This window comes from Asterias amurensis, chromosome 10 (genome assembly GCF_032118995.1).
Source record: "Asterias amurensis chromosome 10, ASM3211899v1".
NCBI classification, from domain to species: domain Eukaryota; kingdom Metazoa; phylum Echinodermata; class Asteroidea; order Forcipulatida; family Asteriidae; genus Asterias; species Asterias amurensis.
In genome coordinates this window covers 4,226,776-4,243,879 of record NC_092657.1, presented here as the reverse complement: position 1 = coordinate 4,243,879, position 17,104 = coordinate 4,226,776, and the positions used below count along the sequence as shown (strand labels likewise).

The window sequence follows — 17,104 nt, the reverse complement described above, 5'->3', positions numbered from 1 at the left end:
CAAACATGACTCCAACACTTTAACATGGTCGTCACCAGCAATCATGTATTTGTATTCTTTACTCTACAGTGTTTGACGGTACCACCGTGCACTGAGAACCAGTTTAGATGTAGTAACTCATACTGCATCGATGCGGCCAGGGTCTGTGACTATGGCAACGATTGCTTGGACTACTCTGATGAACTTCACTGCGGTAAGTTGCAGGGTTTTTCCCCACTACGACTTACATCTTTTGCTTGTCAAGCATGCTTTACCAGAGGGATGTGATTTCTCTGGGTTTTTATTAAACCCGACACCCCCCCCCCCCAAAAAAAATATCTGTAGTAACCAATATTTTGTCAGGCCCGCCTTCAACCCCCCCCCCCCCCCCCCCCATTTGCTTTTTTACTCTCTGTGAGGGATGGGTGGTTTTTAAAGGGAAGGTACACGCTTGGTAATTACTCAAGACAAATATTAACTTAAAATCTGACTCGGTAACGAGCATTGGAGAGCTGTTGACAGTATAAAACAATGTAGTAAACAATATTTTGTCAGGCCCGCCTTCAACCCCCCCCCCCCCCCATTCGCTTTTTTACTCTCTATGAGGGATGGGTGGTTTTTAAAGGGAAGGTACACGTTTGGTAATTACTGAAAACAAACATTAACTTAAAAACTAACTTGGTAACGAGCATTGGAGAGCTGTTGACAGTATATAACATTGTGGGAAACGACTCCCTCTGAAGTAACTGAGTTTTTGAAAAAGAGGTAATTTCTCACTGAAATTATAAAAGACTTCTAGCTTTTATTCCTATCTGAAAGCACACAAATTCGTCCAACAAGGGTGTTTTTTTTCTTTCATAATTTTCTTGCAACTTCGATGACCAATTGAGCCCAAATTTTCACAGGTTTGTTATTTTATGTTTATGATGGGATACACCAAGTGAGAAGACTGGTCTTTGACAATTTACCAATAGTGTAAGGTGTCTTTAAACAGACAGGTGTGTGGTTTTGTACTGAGGGGTTTGTGTTAGGGGATATTTTTTGTGGCCAGACAGCTTTGTTGTGATACTTGTCACCTATTCCTCCTTGCCACTCACTGGCTTGGTATTTTGATCTACTTTGCTTCTTTGTATCTTAATTTATCGATTTGTATATATTTATTTCAAAACTTTGCTTAAAGTTTCATCTTTTTTTCAAAAGCCTACTGTACGACGCTATGAGCAACGACTGTCGGATTAGCGCCTTATAAATTTAATGATTGATTGATTGATTGATTGATTGATTTGTCAGTGTAAAGTGTAATAGAACTGAACTAAAAACTAACTGTTGTTTCATCTTCTGAAACCAGAGGGTTACCCAGCTCGCTGTGACTTCTCCTTGGACACTTGTGATTGGTTCCAAGATGACGAGGATGATTTTGATTGGACGCTGAGAGGTGGCAACTCGATCAATCCAGGCACGGGACCCCTGCATGACCACACAACGCTGAATTACGCAAACGGTAAGTTTTGTTTACTTACGTCCTTAGACTTAGGGGCTCCTGCGTCGTCCGACGCATGAGGCAGTCAACACTCTCCAGGCAGATCGGTCAGCAGTCAGTGACCTGACATCACTCCAGCCTCTATTGACCCTATGAAGGTCCTGCTGGATGGTCTGGTGCCAGTTCATTTTAGGTCGGCCTCTCCTCCTCCTTCCCGGCGGGTTCCACCGCAGGACTTGATTGGCGAGTCTCGAAGGGGGGAGCCGCGAACAATGGCCCAGCCAGTTCATGCGCCGCCCACAGATTGTATTGGACACTGGAGTTTGTTGTGATCGTTCTTTGACCTCCTCGTTGCGGACGAAGTCATCCCACTTAATGCCCAAGATCTTCCTTAGGCATCTTGAGTCAAATGCATCAAGTTTCTTTTCTTGACTTGATTTTAAGTGCCAAGTTTCGCAGCCATAGAGTTTGTTTGTCAACGCGAAATTTATTAATGTTTTATTGTCACATGTAAAATATAAACAGTAAATTGGTTTTGCGTGTCTAAAACTTGGGGCCAATTTCATAGAGCTGCTTAAGCAAAAAATTTGCTTAAGCGCGAAAATAGCTTGCTTATTTTACACATGTTACTGGCCAAAATGTCATGCCATGTACATTGCTTGAGACTGGTATTTTGGTATTTAGCTGTTGTTTACTTAGCATAACAATTGGGCCCTGGTTCAATTTAGAAACTCTATGAAAAAAAGTAGCTAAGCACAACAAAAATATGCTTACCAGAAAAAAGTTAATCTGGAGGTCGCAGGTTCAAATGGATGAGAGGTCAAAGGTATATTTTGCAGGATCCTGCCAGGCACCCAAGGCTGGTATCTGGGCCACATTTCATAGAGCTGCTTAAGCTCAAATTGTTGCTTAGTAAAATCAGATTACCGGCCAACACTCCACTCAATTTTTATGCTAAGTAAAACGACAGCTAAATACCAGTCACAAGCAATGAATATGGCATGAAATTTTTGCCAGTAACATGTGAAAAATAAGCGAGCTTTTTTCGTGCTTAAGCAAATGTTTTGCTTAAGCAGCTCTATGAAATTGGTCCCTGGTACACCAAATTCAAACTCTGGTGTGGGTTCGAATCCACAGCCGTGACACTTGTGTCCTAAGCAAGACACTTAACCATTGTTTCGTCCTTCGGATGGGACGTAAAGCCGTTGGTCCCATGTGTTGTGTAACGCATGTAAAAGAACCCAGTGCACTTTTCGAAAAGAGAAGGGGATCGCCCCGGTGTTCCTGGCTGTGGCTGCTGTATGCGCCGTAGCACCGTAGAAGGTGCTAAATGTACCGATCTTTCTGAAAGTTTGTATATACTCAGCACCTTGAGTACCTTTTTTGGTAGATACGTGCGCTATATAAGACTTCGATATTATTATTATTATTATAATGATTATTATTATTATTATTGTATATAGGATACCTTCTCTGTGCATTTGAACAATTTCATATGGAATATGGGGAATACATTTATTATCATTTTTCTATTCCCACTGTGTACGTAGGTTACTATATCTACACCGAGGCATTGAGTCCGAGACAGCCTGGAGACAGAGCTCGAATCCACAGTCCTACCATGAGCAGAAAGAGCACTGAAGATTGCAAGGTGAGGCTTTGGCTTAAAGATGCTATCTTTAGAGCTGCTCTAATCATCTTCAGGAGAAGACATGGAAGATGATTAGAGCTGCTCTATCCATCTTCAGGAGAAGACATGGAAGATGATTAGAGCTGCTCTAATCATCTTCCGGAGAAGACATGGAAGATGATTAGAGCGGCTCTAATCATCTTCAGGAGAAGACATGGAAGATGATTAGAGCTGCTCTATCCATCTTCAGGAGAAGACATGGAAGATGATCAGAGCTGCTCTAATCATCTTCAAGAGAAGACATGGAAGATGATTAGAGCTGCTCTATCCATCTTCAGGAGAAGACATGGAAGATGATTAGAGCTGCTCTAATCATCTTCCGGAGAAGACATGGAAGATGATTAGAGCGGCTCTAATCATCTTCAGGAGAAGACATGGAAGATGATTAGAGCTGCTCTATCCATCTTCAGGAGAAGACATGGAAGATGATCAGAGCTGCTCTAATCATCTTCAGGAGAAGACATGGAAGATGATTAGAGCTGCTCTAATCATTTTCAGGAGAAGACATGGAAGATGATTAGAGCTGCTCTAATCATTTTCAGGAGAAGACATGGAAGATGATTAGAGCTGCTCTAATCATCTTCAGGAGAAGACATGGAAGATGATCAGAGCAAAATGAAGACGATCAGAGTAGATTAATCGAAACAGTGAGTTGTCATCAACCACCATTCTTCAGGAGATGATTAACACAAAGATATTTACACATAATAATAACATAAAAGTCTTATATAGCGCACGTATCTACCAAACAAGGTACTCAAGGCGCTGAGTATATACAAACTTTCACAAAGACAGGTTATTGCAGTGATGAATTTTGAGACCCAATTATTTAGCACCTTATAAGGGTTTACAAGGTGCTACGGCGCATACAGCAGCCACAGCCAGGAACACCGGGACGAACCCCTTCTCTTTTCGATAAGTGCACTGGGTTCTTTTACATGCGTTACACAACACGTGGGACCACTGGCTTTACGTGCCATCCGAAGGACGAAGCAATGGTTAAGTGTCTTGCTTAAGGACACAAGTGTCACAGCTGGGGATTCGAACCCACCCTCTGATGGGTCAGAAACACCAGAGGTTGAATTCGGTGCTCTTAACCGCTCGGCCACGACACTTACATGGTGTTACTGCAAACCTCACCTGATTATACTTCCCCAATGCAAAGTTTCAATGCAAAGTTTCAAATCCCAACAATTCTACTTTGTTCTTTTTCTTTAGTTCCGTTTCTGGTACAACATGAAAGGCAAAGAGATCGGGAGCCTAGAGGTCATTCAGGTGACCTCTTACCGAATACCGGAAGAGGTCAACTTGATCGATTTAATCACCGGCGAGCAAGGAGACTACTGGCAGCTCAGGGAAGTACCCATACCGAACCGTGGAAAAGACTTTGATGTAAGTTTCTCATCAGAGAGAAAGTAATTCATTTTATCGTCTTACACCGATTTCAGACAGGCGCTCCAGAGTCGCGCTGAACCAAATAGATTAGGAGCGACTCTAGGTACACCCAAATAAATTTTGATTTCAGACATACCAACTTAACATAACATACACATTAAGTTTGGCTCATGACAAGATCAACGTCTGAAACAAAGGCGCTCCAGAGTTGTTCCGAACGATTGCAAGAGTCAAAATTTTACTTTACTTCTAGCGCATCCAGTAACTCCTAACTGTTTCAGACGTCTGACTTTTCATGTACTAAATTCAAAATTTGGTTTTGCACATCTCTGGAGCGCCTGCCTGAGTGTTATACTTCTTCTTCAGTCATCACACTCTCATTTGTCCTTCTCATGGTCCGTGAAATTCACAGCTCATCTCGTCCTATAGGTTTAATGTAAATTTGAATTTTATATACCCCTGGCTGTGAAACCAGTTTCAAAATGTAGATGTTTATGGCTTCTGACAGGCACCCCCCGAACAAAGATATTGACAAAATTGGGAGACCACCAACATAGGGCTAGATAGCTTAGTTGGTAGAGCGCCGGCACGTTAAACCGGAGGTCGTTGGTTCAAATCCCTCTTTAGTCAATTTTTCTTTGTTCAACCCAAAATCAGTTAAAAATGTACCCAGTCACAGTTTCCCTTGTGGTTTATTATTTGATACATTAAAAAGTTTGATATAATTTTTGTGATCTTCCGCACCTCAGATTGTTGTGAAGGGCGTCATTGGAGACGGCATCCAGAGCGAGATTGCACTGGACGATTTCTCCTTCTCCGGCTCATGCATTGGGGGCGGAGTCATGGCAGACTCCCCCTTCAACAACTCTACGCGGCAGTACTGCACGGACGGACGGCTGAAGTGCGCCACCACAGACCAGTGCTATGAAGAGCTGAGCCGATGCGACTTTGTCGTCGACTGCGCGGACAGGTCCGACGAAATCTGTGGTAAATATTTTACTGATATTTCAGTTTATTTATTTACTTTTGTTTGTAACGTGGTCTCAACTTAATGGCTCGCGCTTACCGGCGAATTCAATCACCATTCTTCGAATTCTGCACTAGCTGTGTAAGGGAAGAATGCGTAGTATCAGCAAGTGGACACATATACAAAAAATCCCCGCTAACACATGAAATACTCTTGATATAAGCGCGTAATTCCCTGCTACTATAAGCTCCGATTCTTTGCTTACAGTAGGCAGGGTCATGAAATGGGGCCTTGATAATACTGATCTTGAATTGCAAAGGTCGTGGGTTCGAATCCCACCCGAGTCAAATGCCTGTGATTTTTTTTTTTCACAGGGCTTGGGAAAGCACCACCAAGTATACAGTGCTAACACACATCGGTTTTAATGTTTTTATGTAATTTTTTAATAATCTATTTTTTATTAATCTCTGTGTTTTAAACACAATTCAGCCTTTGGCTGCGATGTTTGAATGCTTTTTATAAACCAATAAAAATAATGGGTAAAAAAAACAAAATTAATATTCAACATTTTACTTGTGATTTCCTTCCTTCAGGAAACAGCTGTGATTTTGAAACGGATACCTGCGGATGGAAAGACTCCTACAAGGAAAGTCTGGACTGGATGAGAGGCAGCGGAGACCAGACAGAGAACCTGAACACCGGACCCACGACCGACCACACCCTCCAGACAGATCTAGGTATTAGTATTATTATTATTATTATTATTATTATTATTAATATTTCATGCAATCATTGTTACATTATACATAATGCATAATAATAATACTAACTATACAAAGTAGTTATAAATACTAAATGGTAAACTTAATAATAATAATAATAATAATAATAATAATAATAATAATAATAAAAAGACTTGTAATGCGCACGTATCCACCCTGCTTGGTGTTCAAGGCTACAACCATGTGTAAATCTCTTTTGAGGGAGTGTTGGCTCTGAAAAGAGCCTGTGTGGTCTGGACTTTTTGAACAGTATACTCTGCTTGTCTTCAGGAGAATAAAGACACTCCCTCAACAGAGATCTTATACATGGTTGTACCCGTGTACAGTTACTTCTTATTTTCCACACCATGCAAAGCTTCAAACACTGTTTAATAATAACTATACTTGTTCCTTACTCAGTCTTTCTTAACCCAGTCACATTAATATTGGGGGTCTCCGCCAAACAAGCTTGCTGTTACGAGACTCCCACCACTTAAAGCCACTGGACACTTTCGGAAAACAGTATTGTCCAAAGGCCCACACTTCGTGTATCACAACTTACGTGTATATATAAAATAACAAACCTGTGAAAGTTTAGGCTCAATCGGTCATCGGAGTCGGGAGAAAATAACGGGAAAACCCACCTTTGTTTCCGCACGTTTTGCCGTGTCATGACATGTGTTTACTATAATCCGTAATTCTCGTTGTCGAGAATTGATAATTGTTTTAATGTTTTCTCAAAAAGTAAAGCATTTCATGGAATAATATTTCAAGAGAAGTCTACTACCATTACCTTCTGTAAACCCTGTAAGTTATTTGTAAATCTGTGAACTTTTATTTTTGTTTCTGTTCCGAAAGTGTATAATGGCTTTAACCCAGTAACTCCGCCAAACAAGCTTGCTGTTATGAGACTCCCACCACTTAATCACTACATTGTGAAGTTCCATAATGTTTATCATTTTGGAAGCTAACTGATTGAGTGGAAATTAACTTGTTCAGCTTATAACTCTTGAGTTTTTGGGAAATTACGATGTAAAATGTAGAACTTCTCATTGGACCAGTGTCGTAGCTTGCCTGTCAGAAAGGCCCTATAGAATGCTCAAGGTCGCTCTTTTTGTAAACAAAGGTTGTATGGTCTTCATCTAGTCAACCTTGCTAGTCATGAATGAATGTGGAGGCACGTTCCAAAAAGCTGGGCTTGTCAAGGAACAGCCCACAAAAAAACGGAACAAAACAATAGCTTTTGCAATAGCGAATAAACAAAGTGACAGGGAAAAAATAATATTAAATATTACAAAATGGTGGATTGCACCCCAGTCAGCATTGTGTTGTGTGTGGCAGTTTGGGGAAGTAATTTGTGTGTGTAAAGAAACACACCTGGTGCTGCTCAAACTATGTTTCTTCTTCCATTCACAAATTTGTGGGTCATTTAAAAAAATGTTCGCAAGCGTTTTTATCCTGAATATTACAATAATTTAAAGGATTTGGGTACTTTTTCAAATTGTCAATAGATTAACATTAAACTTACAGGGTTTGAAGATAATGGTAGTGGAAAGCTTCCCTTCAAATCTTACTTACTAAGGTGCTGTAGTTTTTGAGAAATGAGTAAAACAATGTCATGAAAATCTATTTGTAAATGATTAAAATAATAATCGTCTGATGAGACGAAAATTATTTTCATGACATTGTTTGACTCATTTCCCAAAAACTACAGCACATCAGCACGTAGTATTTTCAGGGAAGCTTTCTACTATCATTATCTTCAAACTGTGTAAGTTAAGTGTAATTCTGTGGACATTGTGTTTTTTGTTCTACAAAAGTTACATAGACCCTAATAAAAGAAATTGTTGGAGTACATCGTTGACTTGGTGTTACCACATGCTTTATCATTGTCTAGGTTACTACCTGTATGTGGATACCAGCCGCTCATCTGATATCATCGGGGACGCTCAGGAGAAAGCTCACCTCCAGTCGTTGGCCTACCAGCATTCTGGGGGCACCTGCACACTGTCGTTATGGTACCACATGGAGGGCAATACCATTGGCTCTTTAGGGGTGTTCATCAGGACGGATGGAAAGGTTGGCATTTTTTCTCCAAATTTTTTGTATGCAAGTTTGCCCCAAACAAGGCCAATAAAAGCCACTCTTGGTAAGGGGTTACAAAAAGAAAACCTATTTAGTACAAAAAATAACTCATGGGAGCTGAATGTAGGAATTGATACTCCTTTCGAAAACAGTCTATATTGTAGGATGGAGGGAAACATAATAATAATAATAATAATCAGTATATAATAATATCGAAGTCTTATATAGCGCACGTATCTACCAAACAAGGTACTCAAGGCACTGAGTATATACAAACTTTCAGAACGATAGGTTATTGCAGTGAAGAATTTTGAGACCCAATTAGTTAGCACCTTATAAGGGTTTACAAGGTACTACGGCGCATACAGCAGCCACAGCCAGGAACACCGGGGCGAACCCCTTCACTTTTCGATAAGTGTACAGGGTTCTTTTACATGCGTTACACAACACATGGGACCAACGACTTTACGTCCCATCCGAAGGACGAAGCAATGGTTAAGTGTCTTGCTTAAGGACACAAGTGTCACGGCTGGGGATTCGAACCCACACTCTTCTGATCAGAAACACCAGAGTTTGAATTCGGTGATCTTAACCGCTCGGCCACGACACTTCCGCACCAGGCAAGGAGTTCCATCCCCGGGGAATAGAGTAGTGTAAAAAGGCCTTGGTGCCCACTTTCCAGTACGACTGTCCAACACAGACTTGTACGCTTGTAGCAACTGCCACAACAACCCTGCTGAGAAGTTGCTTCGTTTAACTGGCCATACTCTACAAAGACCTGAGGTGCCTCTCGCTGACTTCTTAAATCCACAAAACCAGCCATCTGAACCCTTTAAACAGGGTGGAAGCCTGCGCTGCACCTACATATCATAGGTTATAGTCAACTTCAACGCCATCGGCCTACAAAGTGATCTGGGCCCAATTTCATGGATCTGCTAACCGCAGAATTCTGCGCTTACGATCGCGATTCCCCGCTTTTGTGCAAGCGCCGAATTTCTGCGCTAGCCTTGTAAGCGTAGAATGCCTAGTAACGCGGAGTACGCATGCGCAGAAGCCCAAATTCGCCGCTAACCCGTGAAATACGCTTGCCGTAAGCACAGAATTCCCTGCTTCTGTAAGCGCCGATTCTGTGCTTACGGTAAGCAGAGCCATGAAATTGGGCCCTGGCTGTTTGTGCTGCCCAGGATCGGCCTGGATGGCACAAACAAATTTCTAACATTGGACATACCCGTGGCTCTCATGGATCATTCAATTATTACATTATTTTTATTTGTACATCTGTTAAACCCTAGGTCACACAACTCTTTGCCATAGCAGACAACCAGGGGTCAGCGTGGCAGTTTACCGGCGACCTTCTCATCGGTCGACAAGATAACTTTGCTATCGTCATCGAGGCCGTCAGAGGTAGCGTTATCAGCGGGAATATCGCCATTGACGACATCACTCTAGAAAACTGCAGAGATGGTGAGGAAAAATTGATTTTGGCTTTTGGGAAATTTAAATATAGGGGTTAATATAGGGATAGGTTGTCATGTCCAAATGGTATTTCTGTTTATCAGAGTGTGGGTTCAAGTCTTGGTCGAAACACTTGTGTCCGGAACACTGGACGCTCTAGGTAATTGTCATAGACTAGCCTTCTCACTTGGTGTATCTCAACATATGCATAAAATAACAAACCTTGGTCGTCGAAGCTGCGAGAGAATAACGGAAGAAAAAACACCCTTGTCATACAAGTTGTGTGCTTTCAGATGCTTGATTTCGAGACCTCAGATGAGCTTAAATGTAGGTGTCAAAATCAATTCAAATATTTTAGTGAGAAATTACTTCTTTCTCAAAAACTACTTCACTTCAGAGGGAGCCGTTTCTCACAAGGTTTTACACCATCAATAGCTCTCCATTGCTCGTTACCAAGTAAGTTTTTATGCCAACAATTATTTTGAGTAATTACCAATAGTGTCCAGTGCCTTTAAGTTCCACAATACCTTTCAGGAAAATACTTAATTGAGCACCACTAAGAGGCAGATATGAGTGCTACATAAGAAGCAACTATATTACTTTTATCACATGTTTGTCTTCTTTGCAGATGATTTCGACAGGCCTTGCTCAGACGCTGAGTTCACATGCGGCAACGGTCAGTGTATCGCCCTCACTCGGGTCTGCGATTTCGGTTTCGACTGCACGGATGGTGGAGATGAAGAAAATTGTGGTAACGACAGATTTTTGTTTTCCCCATTGGCCTGATTTTTTTCTACTTAAAGGAACATTACCAAATTGGTTTTGCTAACAAAACAGTTGCTGGCAGTGTAAGCACTTTATGTAATCGCAATATACATAAACTGACAAACCTGTAGAAGTTTGAGATTGATCGGCCATCTGGGTCACGAGAAAACAGTGAGAACGATTAATCAGTTAAAAATCATGACATTTCAGACAGAAATACTTCAAGGGATGTTTTCTACTATCATGATCATTAGACCGGTTAGGTTTTATGTAAATCTGTGATCTTTAGACAAGTTTTTTCTTTACCAAATCTATAATATGTACCTTTAACTCTTTCACTGCTTGCTTTTTTGTTTGCGTTTTGAATTTAAAACGCCCAAACTTTTTATAATTTCGGTTTCGCCTGCACGAACGGCGGATATAAAGAATATTGTGATAGCAACAGCTTTTCTTTTTTCCCCTTTGAAAATATTTTTGGTGAAGTAGGCCTCATATTTTCCGTTTCGAACCTATTGATTCCCAGTTATTTGAGTTCTTTTTAAATTCTACATAGGAAAAAACAAATCTTCCTCACCAAACAAAATGTATCTCGCTGATCTGTGTTGCCTTGATGTCAAAAATATTTCTGGAGTGACGCCATCTTGTGATAAGATGTAAATTATGAATTGTATGTACGATTGATTAAACTTTTTAAGTGCATTAATATTTCAGCCTTAGTACTGGTACTTATTTAACCCAGCTCTATTTATCTCCCTGGTTCCCCTTACATGCAGAGCGCCAGCCAGCCGACTGCCGTTTCGACGATTACCCATTCGCAACTTCCTGCGGCTGGAGACAGCTCGACAGCGACAATTTTGACTGGTCCCAGGGAGAGAGCACACCAACTATCGGCACTGGGCCGAGTACCGACCACAGTGCAAGAGGTAACTATAACGACCGGGATTCAAAACCACACCCTGATAACCTAAACACCAGAACTTGAATTTGATGCTCTAAACTACTCGGCTCTGTACCCAATAAGATGGCGAAACAAAGTTTAATTATTTTCTCTGATGCTATTATTACAACAATTTAATCGTGTTTTCCTGTCAGGGAGTTTCCTATACATCGAAGCATCAGGGCGGAGGCAAGGCGACCTCGCCCGAGTTGCCACGCCCATCTTCCCGGCCAGTAGCAACGTATGCTTGATGCGATTCTGGTACCATATGGAGGGCTCAAATGTCGGCACATTACAGGTACAAGAGTTTTTTCATACCATTAGATTGTTTTAGTCCTATATAAATAAGGGAATCAATGTGTGGTGAAGAGGTTTTCAACTAGTGGTTTAATCCCAACGAGGCCTGGTTCTTGATACTTTAGTGAGACGTAGTCGAGGTAAATTATAAAGGGCTTTGCGTGTATCGCGTGATGTAGTACAACTGTTTCAGTCGTTGCTCTCGACCAATAGGAATGAAGAAACTGTCTTATAAGAACAGGTGCAAGGTCGCGTGTCACGCTCATGAACTAACACTTTTTACCGGTCATTAACAAAAAGTTTATGAGAAGAGAAACTGTCTGGTGTATTTATGAATGTAGGTTTACACCATAAAACTAACCAGTGAAAGTTTCATTTCCAAAAGGATGTAGTGTTTTGAGATATTGCGACCAAATTGTCAAGGCTCTATTTACTACCAAATTCTGTGCTTACGATCCCCATTCTCCGCTTGCAGGGCAAGCTCTGAATTTCTGCGCTAGCTGTGTGAGCAAAGAAGGCCTGGTGACGTGGAGTCAAACGCGCAAAAGCAAAAACAACCATGCTTACCCGTGAAATAGGCTTGACGTAAATAGGATATGAGGCATTGCATGGTGAGCTGGTTTGCGGTAACACCATGTGTGTATCTACTTGCCAGGTAGAGTTTGTTCTTAGAGAACTGTCTTGCTTTATTCTACTACCGCGGAGTAGATTGTTCGGGTGTTCGGGAAACTTCTCAGTTCTGACAATAACTGTCCAGCTTTTAACTATTACCTGGGCGGATGGTATAGAAATAAGCCCGCACTACTACTTTAGCTGATAGGATCGTAATGAAGTGCACTACCGCGGAGTCAGTTCTTGAATTGGTCTCAACGTTTCCACTAGCTTGCTCTAGTCATCGTCAGGAGACTCCTTGACGTAAGTGCAGAATTCCCTGCTTCCGTAAGTATTGGTTCTTTGCTTACGGTAAGCAGAGCCATGAAATTGAGCCCTAGTTTTCAATCGCAGTTGATTTCAAGTTGATTTCAACATAATCAACCGTCTGTTTTGCCACCCCCCCCCCTCCCCCCAACAGGTCTACACCAAATCTTCCTCCTCCGATGGTCACATGACCCTGATGTGGACAGCGACAGGGAACCAGGGAAGCAGCTGGAACTACGGCAGCCTCTTTGTCTCTAATAACCAGAACTTCTCTGTGGTGTTCCAAGCGATCGTCGACACGTCGGCAAACGCAGATATCGCTATCGATGATGTTTCATTTATGGAAGGTTGTGGAAATCCAGGTAACAAATTGATATTAAATTTGTTTTATTAAATATAGGCTTAAACCAAATTAACGTTATTGTTTGTTTGTTATAGAAAGGTAAATAGAATAGAATAGAATAGAATAATTTTATTGTCCACATAGAAACTTGACATCCACTGGCCAAATTACAAGTATATACAATCAATATAAAAACTATATAAGGTTACAAAATAAGTTAAACTAGATATACAAAGCAACAAAATACAAAAGACCCGCACACTAAAAAATGCACCAGCCAAAACAACGCCAACGGGTCACAATAGGACATCAAGACAAGAACAGGCTGGGGAAAAATCCCACTACTCCTATCGCCTTGTAGCCACCCGTGACCAGCTAACGCTACCCCGACAAGTGGCATACCACCCTAAAATCTCTTTTCTTAGTAGTGGTGGCTTTGAGAAGAGCCGGCTTGGTCTGCTCGATGTTTCTGTTAGTGTACTTTGATCTTCTTCTGGCGAATTTCTTTGTATGTTATCCTTTGAACATTGATGTTTTTGCAGAGGCTGGCCCGCCAGTTGACGTCGGTGGTTCCTGTGGGTACGATGAAGTTCTCTGCCCGGCCGATAAGATCTGCATCCCCAAGACGTGGCTTTGTGATGGTGTCGTGGATTGCCCAACAGACGTCTACGATGAACGACAAGACGGATTTGTGTGCTGTAAGTTTTCATGAGAGTTCTTTTATTTGTGGAGGGATTTAAAACTCATTGTGAATCATCTCAATTAAAGGCAGTGGACACTATTGGTTATTACTCAAAATAATTATTAGCATAAAACCTCACTGGGTAACAGGTAATGGGGAGAGGTTGTAAGTAAAAAACATTGTGAGAAACGGCTCCCTCTAAATTGACATAGTTTGCGACAAAGACAAAATTTTCGACGAATTTGATTTCAAAACCTCAGAATTTGTGTGGAAAAGGTGTTTTTTCTTTCATAGTTATCTCGCAACTTCTACGACCAATTGAGTTCAAATTTTCACAACTAGGTTTGTTATTTTATGCATATGTTGAGATACACCAAGTGAGAAAACTGGTCTTTGATAATTACCAAAGGTGTCCAGTGTCTTTGAAAGGGAAACATCATAGGTACTTGCTCAACCTGGTTCCCAGCAGTGTTCAATCTTGCAGCGATAATTTGTTTCTTTTCCAGAATGCATTGCCTGATCATAACCCCCTAGAAGCGTGACTTTGCCCAACTGATCCTTTTCTGCCTTGCGCCCACGAACAAACTTTCAGTTTGCGGCTTTATAAATGGCGTTGATTGATTGATTGATTGATCGATTAATTAAATGATTCGTTTATTGGTTGTTTTTTCATTGCTTGATTGACTGTTTGATTGATTTATTGAGTGATTTATTGAATAATTTATTGATTCGTTTACTGTATGCTTGATTGATTGATTGATTGATTGATTCATTTGTTGAATCATTTATTCATTGATTGATCTATTGATTGATTGATTTATTAATTTATTGATTCATTTATGAATTGCTTGATTGATTGGATAATTAATTGATTGTTTCATTTCTTCTTTAATTTCACTTGATGCCACTTTCTTTTACCTATTCTTGTCTTTCTTTGTCACTCTGCTGTGTTAATTTTATATGACATGTATGAATTGTAATTTAAACAGAGTCCCTCTTTCTTCATGTCATGACTATTTAAATCTGGTTTTGATTATTTTTGTTTCTGTTATAATTTGCTCCTTGTATAATTTCTGAGTAATTTTTATTCAATTATAAACAACACTATTTCAGGGAGATTCAGGCACTTTTATGGCTGCTAACTATAAAATATTTTACGAATATGCAGGCCTAGTGATTAAGCTTTCTATAAAGTACCCACCGGGCTAGTAAGATGTGCATTTTACTTTATTTCAAGGAAGTTGTAGTAGCCCAGATTTGTCAACATGTATTGAGGAAATTGTATCTTTCTAATATATTAAAAGTGGTAGCAACAATTACTGTAAAACTAAGCTTTGCTTCTTTTGTAAACATAATTTAAACATCTTTTTACAATTTGTTTTTACAGCTATAAATTCCACAAATCCTGATGAGGAAAACTTTGAGCCAAGTAAGTCAACTTTATCTTTTTTGCATCTTCACCTGATTACTTCGTAAAATCATCCCCACATTGTCGTCGATGTTCCAAACCGGTTTTCTGAAATAGAGTCATTAAAGCCATTATACACTTTCCGTACAGAACAACAACAAAAAGTTCACAGATTTACAAATAATTTACAGGGTTTACAGAAGGTAATGGTGAAAGACTTCTCTTGAAATGTTGTTCCATGAAATGCTTTACTTTTTGAGAAAACAGTAAAACAATATCAATTCTCGATAGCGAGAATTACGGATTTATTTTAAACACATGTCATGACACGGCGAAACGCGCGGAAACAAGAGTGGGTTTTCCCGTTATTTTCTCCCGACTCCGATGATCGATTGAGCCTAAATTTTCACAGGTTTGTTATTTTATATATAAGTTGTGATACACTTAGTGTGGGACTTGGACAATACTGTTTACCGAAAGTGTATAATGGCTTTAAAAAAAACCTTAAAAAAAATAATATTTTGATTTTTCAATTGATGGATTAAATACATACCCTTGTGGCATTGTAGAGAACCAACACACAACACAGAAAGCTTAAATCGGGTATCGAACCAGTGTATTATAACATGGGTGAAAAGCAAGCGCTTTATGGTCTAGCCACCCATGCCTCCGTGAGGCTAGACTTGTGGACAAGTTGTTAATGGTCTGCCACGGTGAGATAGTCTCACGAGATCACTGCTCTTGCGCGAACTGCTGGGCAAGCGGTCTTGCGAGAAAATCGCGGGGAGATTGGGGATAGAGTCGGAACGCTCTTACCGTGACAGGCATTTAACGACTTGTCTACCCTGATTCTCATGTCACTTAGTGACATGAGAATCAGGGTGAGGAAATTTACAGGCAACCAGTTCCAGGCATCTCCAAGAACAGAATCCATTCACATTTGAATGTTCACATATTTTTCCTGTGGATCGTAAGATATTGTTTGAAAAATTACCTATGTGCAACCAAAGTGGTCTTGTAGCATGCACTGCAGTTGGTTGCCTCCAAGTTGCCTGCAAAAGTTGCCTCGTGTGCCAATGCCCTTATTCTAAAAAATAATTATTATGTAAATTTCTTTATTTTTTCTTCCTTATTTGCGCTTTCTAGATGTAGGAAACAGCATCGGTTTGATTGTTGGTCTGACTGTCCTGATTCTCGTCATCGCCATTGGTCTCATCACGGTGGCAGTGTACTTCATCAAATTCAGACAACCGAATAAAGAGTAAGTGTTCCTGAATTTGTTGACTGCTGCAGCTTTACTTGCCTTCATTTATCTTGAAGTTTGTAAGTATGTTAAAGATGCTATGTCAGATTATTGGCCCCAAACATTAAAAAATTGAAAACGTTTCTTATAAAACACATAAGAATTGGTCACGTGATATATTGTCGGGATCCCGACAAAAAACTAATTTTGAGCACTTTATTTCACTGCTACTAATAATTGGCGGACTTTTTCGAGCAATGGCTGACATGAACGCCTGTAACTTTCTCAACCCCCATCAAAATACCAATTGAATTTTAAATCAAAATTTTGGGGTCAAATCGGCCAGCATCTTTAACTAACACTGACTTGGCATTTTCTAAATTAATTTATTCCACTGGTTGTTTTGTTGTAATAGCTTGGATTCTCCAGTGGTCTCAACAGGACTTGACAACCCAATCTACGGCGGGCGACCATCCACTGGCCTACCAGTAAGTGCAGTTTCAATTTGAAATATTTACTGAATTCATTTTGCTTGTTGATTGTTTTGTTCAAGTTAACTTAATAGTCTACAAAAAGTGACGCTTTTTTAGCATGTCTGAAAAGTGAGGAGTTGTGTTAAAGGAACATTACAGAATTGGTTTTGCTAGCAAATAAGTTGCTGGCAGTGTAAGCACTTTATGTAATCCACCATATGCATAA

At 40.3% G+C, this 17,104-nt stretch overlaps 1 pseudogene; it reads left to right on the top strand.

Moving 5' to 3' along the window:
* LOC139942814 (MAM and LDL-receptor class A domain-containing protein 2-like) overlaps positions 1–17,104 on the top strand; it is a 36,431-nt pseudogene that overhangs the window by 18,806 nt on the left and 521 nt on the right.